At 40.7% G+C, this 11,977-nt stretch overlaps 1 pseudogene; it reads left to right on the top strand.

Moving 5' to 3' along the window:
- Positions 1-3,046: 3,046 nt before the first annotated feature.
- LOC115066442 (uncharacterized) lies at positions 3,047-4,869 on the top strand (annotated as a pseudogene).
- The last annotated feature ends 7,108 nt before the right edge of the window (positions 4,870-11,977 follow it).

Below are 11,977 nucleotides of genomic sequence, written 5' to 3'. Positions count from 1 at the left end.
GGATTATTAGTGGCCAAGTCCCTGAAAAAATCAATTCTTTCACCACACAAGTGGAAAATATCTCAAACGAGTTTTTAAGTAATCAACTCAAAAAATTCTGGGAAATAGAAGAATTACCCCAAATCACACAGCTTTCAGAAGAAGACCAGGCATGCGAAGCCTATTACAAATCCACAACAACAAGAAACGAACATGGTCGTTATGTTGTGCGATTACCTTTCAAACCAACTTTCCCTGAAACCATAGCTCTAGGCTACTCTAGAATATCAGCAGTCCAGCAGTTTCTAAGCCTGGAAAAAAGCCTGATAAAGAAAAGTGAGCTTAAATCGGCATACGATAATGTGATGGACGAATATCTTGGCCTCAATCATATGGAAGAAGCTGTTCCATATGAAAAAGTATCTAAAGGTAGATATTTATCTTTTTATCTGCCACATCATGGGGTAATAAGACCTGATAAAATTACAACAAAAGTACGAGTGGTTTTCAATGCCTCAAAGTGTACGAGCTCAGGCAAATCACTCAATGATGTACTATACACAGGGCCAACATTACAACCTGATCTCATGTTGCTAATTCTAAATTGGCGCATGTTTAAATACGTTTTCAATGGGGATGTAGAGAAAATGTACAGACAAATTCTAGTACATGAAGATGACCAAGATTTCCAGCGTATAGTCTTCCGCAAATCAAGTAATAGTCCAATCAGCGACTTTAAACTTAAAACCGTCACCTTTGGCATCAATTGCGCACCCTATTTGGCGATCAGGACACTACATGAAGTGGCAAAAACAAATGCAACAAATTTGCCTTTAGCATCTTCTGTGTTGCAAACACAAACATACGTGGACGACATACTATCAGGTAGCCACAGTCTGTCCCTAGCGTGCGAATCACTATCTCAAGTGATCAAAGCACTAAATTCAGCGGGATTCCCCTTAAAGAAAATTACTTCAAATCACCCTGATATAATAAAAGACATTAAAAAAGAAGACTTATTAGATACAGACTTCCTTAAATTTGAAAAGGCTAGTACAACTAAAACTCTAGGAATTCAATGGAATGCGATAACAGATCAATTCTCATATACAATTGAGTCAATATCTGCAATGTCCGCCATTACAAAACGCCAAATACTTTCCTCGGTGGCAAAACTTTTCGACCCCGCAGGATGGCTTTCGCCAATTATGATTCAAGCAAAAATCCTCATTCAAGAATTGTGGCAAGATGGCACTGAATGGGATGAACAGGTAAAACCTTTACGTTTAGCGAAATGGGTTCAATTTGCTAACAATTTACATACTATCTCTGAAATTCGAATCCCTCGATGGGTAAATTTCACCCCTAACATTAACGCAGAATTGCACGGTTTCTGTGATGCCTCTGAAAAGGCCTATTGTGCAACAGTTTACGTGCGCACTCAGTACGATAATAAAATATCTTCACATCTCCTGGTAGCCAAAGCCAAAGTTGCACCTTTGAAGACACTCAGTCTGCCACGGCTTGAACTGAATGGTGCTCTTCTGTTAGCAAAATTAATTTCAATTATTCAAACCCATCTCAAATTAAATGATCATAAAATGTATCTTTGGTCAGATTCAGAGATAGTATTAGCATGGTTGGAAAAACCACCCTACACTTGGAAGACATATGTATCTAACAGAATATCCCAAATTTTAGACTTAGTTGGCTCAGCAAAATGGCAACATGTTGCAAGTGCAGATAACCCAGCGGATCTTGGGACAAGAGGTTGCAAGCCACTGCACCTCACCAGCACTACACTCTGGTGGAATGGTCCAGCCTGGCTAACAGAATCACAAGAATTCTGGCCAAGGTCTCCCGCTCGTAATATAATACCGCCGGAAAGTCGGAAAATTGAAAATTTTCATATCACTCCTGAAGAGGATGATATTCTCCACCGATTTTCATCATTTGCTAGAGCACTAAGAGTAGTCGCTTACATGCACAAATTCATTCAAAGACTTAAACTAAAAATGAAAGGAGCACCAAATGATCCTTGCGTAAAACTAACGCATTGCGACTTGCAACATGCCAAGGTCAGTCTAATACTATATACACAATCTCGCTATTTCAGCAGCGAGAAGTCAAAGTTGCTCGAAAAGCGACCTCTCGAAAAGGGAAGCTCACTTCTCGTCTTAAATCCATTCTTGGATTCTAAGGGATTAATAAGGGCAAATGGAAGATTGGCGAACTCCAGCCTTAGTTATAACGAACGACATCCCATCATTATTCCAGAGAAATCCCGTTTTACTTACCTATTTCTAGCATATCTGCACCATCTTACACTGCATGGTGAGCATCGATTAATGCAACAAATGGTCCGTCAAGAATTTTATATACCGCGACTAAAGCCACAAATAAAAAGGACGATTTTCATGTGTAAACCATGTACCATGTACAAACACAAAATGCGTACGCAGATCATGGCAGCTTTACCACCTGAGCGCTGCAACTATGCTCTACCCTTTACCATCACTGGGGTTGATTTTGCTGGACCTTTCCAGATAAAGGCCTCCATGTTAAGGTCTTCTTCATTTAGAAAAGGGTATGTGGCTGTCTTTGTATGTTTTACGACAAAGGCAGTACACCTCGAGCTTTGTTCAGATCTGACCACTGCGGCTTTTCTTGCAGCATTTGCACGCTTTGTCGGACGACGCGGATTTCCTTCAAAAATAATGAGCGATAATGGGAAAAACTTTGTCGGAGCCCAAAGAGCAACCGAGAAGGAGTTTATAAACTTCATGAAAGAAGTCTCCCCTGAAATAGTTAATAAATATGCACCCCAAGGGATCGATTGGCAATTTATACCTCCATGTTCTCCACACATGGGCGGACTTTGGGAATCAGCAGTAAAAAGCTTTAAGTCCCATTTAAAGAAAACGGCCGGTAATCATAAATTCAATTATGAGGAGTTTACGACACTACTCACTCGTATCGAAGCCGTATTAAATTCAAGACCTATATCATCACTCTCGCAAGATCCCTCCGATTTCACAGCTCTTACACCAGGTCATTTCCTCAGAGGAGCTCCTCTTCTCGCCATACCTGAGACAGAAGGAGACTCACTCAGTTTAATAAATCGATGGGAAAGAATCAAGATTCTCCATCACGAATTCAGCCACAGATGGAAGGAAGACTATCTCAAAGATCTCCATAAGAGATATCGCTGGAAAACGGCCCAGAAGGAAGCCAAGGCAGGAGAATGCGTAATCATACAGGACGAATGCCTTCCTCCAACAGAATGGCGACTAGGCCGCATTGAAAAGGTTCATCGAGGATCAGATGGTCACATAAGAGTAGTCGATGTGCGAACACAAACCGGCATATTAACTCGACCAGTCACCAAACTGTGTTTTCTTCCAAACGGCGAAGAACAACTTCAACCAAAACCGCAAAATAACACGCAAAAGTAATCGAAAAATAATAAACCAATTCCGCTAATTCGAAAATAACCCGCTTTATGATCCGTACAAAAAATAAATTCAACCAAGCGCGTTGAAAATCAATTTATTATACAAACATATACATGCATATGTATAGATATGTAGCTACAACAACTACATGCTAATATTATAAACAAAATCAATTTAATTACAATTCTATATTCCCATAGAAATGGACGTAGAGGAGATCCAAACCGCCTCCAACACCGTCAGGTCCGAAATCGCTATACCCAAAGCGTCGGCTGCACCAGTTGCCGCTCCAAGGACCAGGGTTATGCGACCACCGCCATCCGCCGAAGCAGTCCGGGAGATGAGAGAGGAGCAGCTATTGGAGCCTCAGGGGCCTCCAGGTTGCAGCTTGTGCCATCGCCCACACGCCCTGAAACGATGCTCCATTTTCAAGAGCATGAAGCCTGCTCAGCGGCAACAGGTTGCAAGAGCCCATGGGCATTGCATGACCTGCCTGGCAGATGGCCACGCCACCATAGAGTGCTGGGCCGACGGCGCCTGTCAATATTGCCAGAGGCCCCATCACACTCTATTTCATCGTTTTCCCCGCCGAAGCCAATCCGTCGGAAAGTAGCACCAACGCCCGTATCAGACCACGCAGCGATGCTACCCGGCGACGACGAAGCAGCCAAACAACCGCAACACGTAGACGGCCATCTCCGCCACGCCACGCTCATCGTCAGCAACAACGACGCTCAACAGGGTTGAGCGCTGTACTAAACACATTGCAACAGCTGCAACGGCTCCTAGCCGATTAATTCGCCTAGGGGGGCCGGGATGTTCACATGAGCTATGAGCGTTCTGCAGCATCCCACATCACATCATCACATCACCACATATCACCACACATCACATCATATCACGTCACAACACCTCATCACACAACAGCTCACAGCATACCCCAATACACACACACGCATCAAACACCGATCATTACTACAACACTGCAACACAACAACCATACGATCATCAACGAGACGACTCGTAATGTCAGCTAATTTCACCACCCAAACCATAAAAAGGGATTGATTCGACCGGGATTACCTTCTTACCGTTTTCATCCGTGAAACAAGGCAGTCGTTCGCGATATTCTTTTTTTAATTCGCACCGCAACAAACCGCAATTTAATTTTTCCTCCAACAAACCGCCAAGTGACGGGAGTGACGCACCCAACGAGTTCGCCTTTCGCCAACAGTGTGCAGCAGTGGGTTTCATATACAAAAGACTAAACAACTAATAAAAAGTGTACCGATCCATATAGGATAAACTGAATAAATACAACGATAAATTTAACGAGTGTGAAAATTAAAAATCAGTGCATTTTATTTATTATCCAGCTCATAAGTATACTAAATATATTTATATACCAAGTAAGTATACTAGTAGTGGCACACGTTACTAAGAAGTATTGCTGACATTGCTGTACCATTTCTTTATAGTATTTTCCTTTTTCCTTTTTTTTCGGTGCTTCTTCCCCTTCTTCTTCCAGATTATCTAAACAATTGTCTCCAGAGATGGAAGGTCTCTTTTGTATTTCTACTTGAGATCGAAGCATGCGACTAGAAAGAAGAAGAATATCAGCTTCATTTTTATCCCCACTGTCTTCGTCCGTTACCGCACCATCATCAGGAGGAAATAAAATAATATCGCCTGGGTCGTCCCCGGCCTCCAACTCCTCGGAAATTTCATATAGCGTCAACATGTAATACGTAAACAAGCTATAAAGCAACATCACCGCATAGCAACAAGCCCTATTATAAACAATACTCTTCTTATTATTTACTTATGAATTCAAACAACAGTAAAGTTATTATATTGCCCAGTGTCACCTGCAGGTGCCACGGCATATTTCCAAAGTTATAGCAATGATACGACAAGTTATTTTTATTGTAAAATATATTTGTATTACAGCTTATATATTTGGTTATTATATGTAATAACAAAATAATCTTTACTTACGATCTAGGCATTTTTATTTCACTTTATATCGCAAGAAATCACACAAACTCAGACTGTTCAAGTATCGCGCTAAACAAATGAACGAATTTGACAAATGCCGTTTGACTAGTGTTGCCAGAAAAAAATAATAATTAGTGTTATTAATAGGCTTTGCTACAATAGTGGCAGAATTTAAAAATTAAATTTCCGTGTGGTAGAAAAAAAATATCAAACTTGTGTCACCTACAGGTGACACTGGGAATTGAAGAGTTAAATATGTGAATTTAATGATTTGAAGCAACTCATTATCGATTGATAAATGTGCATATACAAGAAAATTGACTTTATACTTAAACATAAGGTTGTGAAATTATTGCAAATTAACTGCCGTTATGGATTTATGTCCACTTCAGTGAGATGAAGAAGGCTAATTAACTTAAATATGTGAATTTTATGATTTGAAGCATCTCATTATCGATTGATAAATGTGTATATACAAGAAAATCGACTTTATACTTATTTATAAGGTTGCGGAATTATTGCAAATTAACTGCCGTTATGGATTTATGTCCACTTCAGTGCGAAGAAGAAGGCTAATTAACTTAAATATGTGAATTTAATGATTTGAAGCAACTTATTATCGACTGATAAATGTGTATATACAAGAAAATCGTCTTTTTTCTTAAATATAAGATAACGGAATTCTTGCAAATTCACTGCCGTTATGGCTTTATGTCCACTCCAGTGAGATGAAGAAGGTTAATTTACTTAAATATGTGAATATAATGATTTGAAGCAACTCATTATCGATTGATAAATGTGTATATACAAGAAAATCGACTTTACACTTAAATATAAGTTAGTGGAGTTCTTGCAAATTCACTGCCGCTATGGGTTTATGTCCACTCAAGTGAGATGAAGAAGGTGAATTAACTTAAATATGTGAATTTTATGATTTGAAGCAACTCATTATCGACTGATAAATGTGTATATACAAGAAAATCGTCTTTATGCTTAAATATAAGATAACGGACTTCTTGCAAATTCACTGCCGTTTTGGCTTTATGTCCACTCCAGTGAGATGAAGAAGGTTAATTTACTTAAATATGTGAATTTTATGATTTGAAGCATCTCATTATCGATTGATAAATGTGTATATACAAGAAAATCGACTTTATACTTAAACACAAGGTTGTGGAATTATTGCAAATTAACTGCCGTTATGGATTTATGTCCACTTCAGTGCGATGAAGAAGGTTAATTAACTTAAATATGTGAATTTAATGATTTGAAGCAACTTATTATCGACTGATAAATGTGTATATACAAGAAAATCGTCTTTATGCTTAAATATAAGATAACGGAATTCTTCCAAATTCACTGCCGTTATGGCTTTATGTCCACTCCAGTGAGATGAAGAAGGTTAATTAACTTAAATATGTGAATTTTATGATTTGAAGCATCTCATTATCGATTGATAAATGTGTATATACAAGAAAATCGACTTTATACTTAAATATTAGGTTGTGGAATTCTTGCAAATTAACTGCCGTTATGGATTTATGTCCACTTCAGTGCGATGAAGAAGGTTAATTAACTTAAATATGTGAATTTAATGATTTGAAGCAACTTATTATCGACTGATAAATGTGTATATACAAGAAAATCGTCTTTATGCTTAAATATAAGATAACGGAATTCTTCCAAATTCACTGCCGTTATGGCTTTATGTCCACTCCAGTGAGATGAAGAAGGTTAACTAACTTATATATGTGAATTTAATGATTTGAAGCAACTCATTATCGATTGATAAATGTGTATATACAAGAAAATCGTCTTTATGCTTAAACACAAGGTTGTGGAATTATTGCAAATTTACTGCCGTTATGGCTTTATGTCCACTATAGTGAGATGAAGAAGGTTAATTAACTTAAATATGTGAATATAGTGATTTGAAGCAACTCATTATCGATTGATAAATGTGTTTATACAAGAAAATCGACTTTATACTTAAATAGTAGGTTGTGGAATTCTTGCAAATTCACTGCCGTTATGGCTTTATGTCCACTCCAGTGAGATGAAGAAGGTTAATTAACTTAAATATGTGAATTTTATGATTTGAAGCAACTCATTATCGACTGATAAATGTGTATATACAAGAAAATCGTCTTTATGCTTAAATATAAGATAACGGAATTCTTGCAAATTCACTGCCGTTATGGCTTTATGTCCACTTCAGTGAGATGAAGAAGGTTAATTAACTTAAATATGTGAATTTTATGATTTGAAGCATCTCATTATCGATTGATAAATGTGTATATACAAGAAAATCGACTTTATACTTAATTATAAGGTTGTGGAATTATTGCAAATTAACTGCCGTTATGGATTTATGTCCACTTCAGTGCGATGAAGAAGGTTAATTAACTTAAATATGTGAATATAATGATTTGAGGCAACTTATTATCGACTGATAAATGTGTATTAACAAGAAAATCGCCTTTATGCTTAAATATAAGATAACGGAATTCTTGCAAATTCACTGCCGTTATGGCTTTATGTCCACTCCAGTGAGATGAAGAAGGTTAACTAACTTAAATATGTGAATTTTATGATTTGAAGCATCTCATTATCGATTGATAAATGTGTATATACAAGAAAATCGACTTTATACTTAAACACAAGGTTGTGGAATTATTGCAAATTTACTGCCGTTATGGCTTTATGTCCACTACAGTGAGATGAAGAAGGTTAATTAACTTAAATATGTAAATATAGTGATTTGAAGCAACTCATTTTCGATTGATAAATGTGGTTATACAAGAAAATCGACTTTATACTTAAGTATTAGGTTGTGGAGTTCTTGCAAATTCACTGCCGCTATGGGTTTATGTCCACTCAAGTGAGATGAAGAAGGTGAATTAACTTAAATATGTGAATTTAATGATTTGAAGCATCTCATTATCGACTGATAAATGTGTATATACAAGAAAATCGTCTTTATGCTTAAATATAAGATAACGGAATTCTTCCAAATTCACTGCCGTTATGGCTTTATGTCCACTTCAGTGCGATGAAGAAGGTTAATTAACTTAAATATGTGAATTTAATGATTTGAAGCATCTTATTATCGATTGATAAATGTGTTAGGAGGATGGAGTCTTGTGTAGAAGTTCACGCAATTGAGGAAAGTTCTCAGATTGCCATTCACTTGGGAGTGGCCAGAAACGATTCTTTTACATGTGACTCAAGCAGCTCACGACTTCCGGTCTTTGACCAAGTATCCTCTGGGTAGCCTAAGAACATCCGTTTGAAGGCGAGCTAACGTGAGAAGGCGAAACATCCCCTGCATAGGGTTGTGTGCTGGGTTTGGGACCCGCCACGTTAAAAAACACCCCCAATGAAAATCAACTATAAGCCTCGGATGAGAAACCCCCCTTTCGGTGACGACCATGGCAAACGAAATAAGGACTACGATTTGAGGGCATGCACCTGGAATGTCCGGTCCCTTAATTGGGAAGGTGCCGCTGCCCAGCTGGTTGATGTCCTCGTAAAGATAAAGGCTGACATCACCGCCGTCCAAGAAATGCGATGGACGGGACAAGGACAGAGACGAGTAGGTCCTTGTGACATCTACTACAGTGGCCATATAAAGGAGCGCAAGTTTGGTGTTGGATTCGTGGTTGGAGAGAGACTCCGTCGCCGAGTACTATCATTCAATCCGGAGAATGAACGTCTAGCCACAATCCGCATCAAACCGAGGTTCTTCAACATATCGCTGATTTGCGCCCACGCCCCGACGGAAGAGAAGGACGATGTGACCAAAGATGCCTTTTGTGAGTGCTTGGAGCGCACTTATGAGAGATGCCCCCGCCACGATGTCAAAATCGTGCTTGGCGACTTCAACGCCAGGGTGGGCACAGAAGGTATCTTTGGCACTACGGTCGGTAAATTCAGCCTCCACGAGGAAACATCCCCAAATGATTTGAGGCTGATCGACTTCGCCGGGGCCCGAAATATGGTTATCTGTAGTACTAGAGAAGATACATCAAGCTACCTGGCTGTCGCCGGATCGAAAAACTACCAACCAGATCGATCATGTTGTGATAGACGGAAGACACGTTTCCAGTGTTTTAGATGTGCGTGCGCTCCGAGGTCCTAACATCGACTCGGACCACTATATTGTTGCAGCCAAAATTCGCACCCGCCTCTGTGCAGCAAAAAACGCACGCCAACAAACACAAGGAAGGTTCGACGTCGAGAAGCTGCAATCACAACAGACAGCCGAACGATTTTCTACTCGGCTTGCACTCCTGCTCTCTGAGAGCACTCGTCAACAACTCGGTATAAGGGAACTGTGGGACGGCATTTCAAACTCCTTACGTACAGCTGCAACCGAAACCATTGGTTTTCGGAAAGTGCAAAAGAACAGCTGGTACGACGAGGAGTGCCGTGTCGCAGCGGAGAGAAAACAGGCTGCCTACCTCGCAACGTTACGATCGACCGCAACACCTGCGGGGTGGGATAGATACCGAGAGTTGAAGAGGGAAGCGAGACGCATTTGCAGACAGAAGAAGAAAGAGGCCGAAATGCGTGAGTACGAACAGCACAATAAGCTGGCCGACAGGGGTAATGCTCGAAAATTCTACGAAAAGGTGCGGCGGCTTACAGAAGGTTTCAAGACCGGAGCATACTCCTGTAGAACCCCCCAAGGTGATCTAGTTACCGATGCCCAGAGCATACTTAAATTATGGAGGGAACACTTCTCCAACCTGCTGTATGGCAGTGATAGCACAACACCGGGAGAAGGCGAACCCGATACCCCAATCGATGACGATGGAGCAGGCGTTCCATTGCCCGACCATGAAGAAGTTCGAATAGCAATTGCCCGACTGAAAAACAACAAAGCGGCAGGGGCCGATGGATTGCCGGCCGAGCTATTCAAATACGGCGGCGAAGAGCTGATAAGGTGCATGCATCAGCTTCTTTGCAAAATATGGTCGGACGAAAGTATGCCCAATGATTGGAATTTAAGTGTGCTATGCCCAATCCATAAAAAAAGAGACCCCACAATCTGCGCCAACTACCGTGGGATTAGCCTCCTCAACATCGCATATAAGGTTCTGTCGAGCGTATTGTGTGAAAGATTAAAGCCCACCGTCAACAAACTGATTGGACCTTATCAGTGTGGCTTCAGACCTGGTAAATCAACAACCGACCAGATATTCACCATGCGCCAAATCTTGGAAAAGACCCATAAAAGGAGAATCGACACTCACCACCTATTCGTCGATTTCAAAGCTGCTTTCGACAGCACGAAAAGGAGCTGCCTTTATGCCGCGATGTCTGAATTTGGTATCCCCGCAAAATTAATACGGCTGTGTAAACTGACGTTGAGCAACACGAAAAGCTCCGTCAGGATCGGGAAGGACCTCTCCGAGCCGTTCGATACCAAACGAGGTTTCAGACAAGGCGACTCCCTATCGTGCGACTTCTTCAATCTGCTGCTGGAGAAAATTATTCGAGCTGCAGAACTTAATCGAGCAGGTACAATCTTTTATAAGAGTGTACAGCTGCTGGCGTATGCCGATGATATTGATATCATCGGTCTCAACACCCGCGCCGTTAGTTCTGCTTTCTCCAGACTGAACAAGGAAGCAACGCAAATGGGTCTGGCAGTGAACGAGGGCAAGACGAAATATCTCCTGTCATCAAACAAACAGTCGTCGCACTCGCGACTTGGCACTCACGTCACTGTTGACAGTCATAACATTGAAGTTGTAGATAATTTCGTCTATTTAGGAAACAGCATTAACACCACCAACAATGTCAGCCTAGAAATCCAACGCAGGATTACTCTTGCCAACAGGTGCCACTTCGGACTGAGTAGGCAATTGAAAAGTAAAGTCCTCTCTCGAAGAACAAAAACCAAAATCTATAAGTCGCTCATAATTCCCGTCCTGCTATATGGTGCAGAGGCTTGGACGATGACAACAACCGATGAGTCGACGTTGCGAGTTTTCGAGAGAAAAGTTCTGCGAAAGATTTATGGTCCTTTGCGCGTTGGCCACGGCGAATATCGTATTCGATGGAACGATGAGCTGTACGAGATATACGACGACATTGACATAGTTCAGCGAATTAAGAGACAGCGGCTACGCTGGCTAGGTCATGTTGTCCGGATGGATGAAAACACTCCAGCTCTGAAAGTATTCGACGCAGTACCCGCGGCGGGAAGCAGAGGAAGAGGAAGACCTCCACTCCGTTGGAAGGACCAAGTGGAAAAGGACCTGGCTTCGCTTGGAATATCCAATTGGCGCCACGTAGCGAAGAGAAGAAACGACTGGCGCGCTATTGTTGACTCGGCTATCATCGCGTAAGCGGTGTCTACGCCAGTAAAGAAGAAGAAATGTGTTTATACAAGAAAATCGATTTTGTACTTAAATATTAGGTTTGGAATTCTTGCAAATTCACTGCCGTTATGGCTTTATGTCCACTACAGTGAGATGAAGAAGGTTAATTAACTTAAATATGTAAATATAATGATTTGAAGCAACTCATTATCG

Source organism: Bactrocera dorsalis, unplaced genomic scaffold, assembly GCF_023373825.1.
Source record: "Bactrocera dorsalis isolate Fly_Bdor unplaced genomic scaffold, ASM2337382v1 BdCtg132, whole genome shotgun sequence".
Lineage (NCBI taxonomy): Eukaryota > Metazoa > Arthropoda > Insecta > Diptera > Tephritidae > Bactrocera > Bactrocera dorsalis.
Note: the sequence above shows the minus strand (reverse complement) of the source record. Positions and strands in the feature narration are given on the sequence as shown.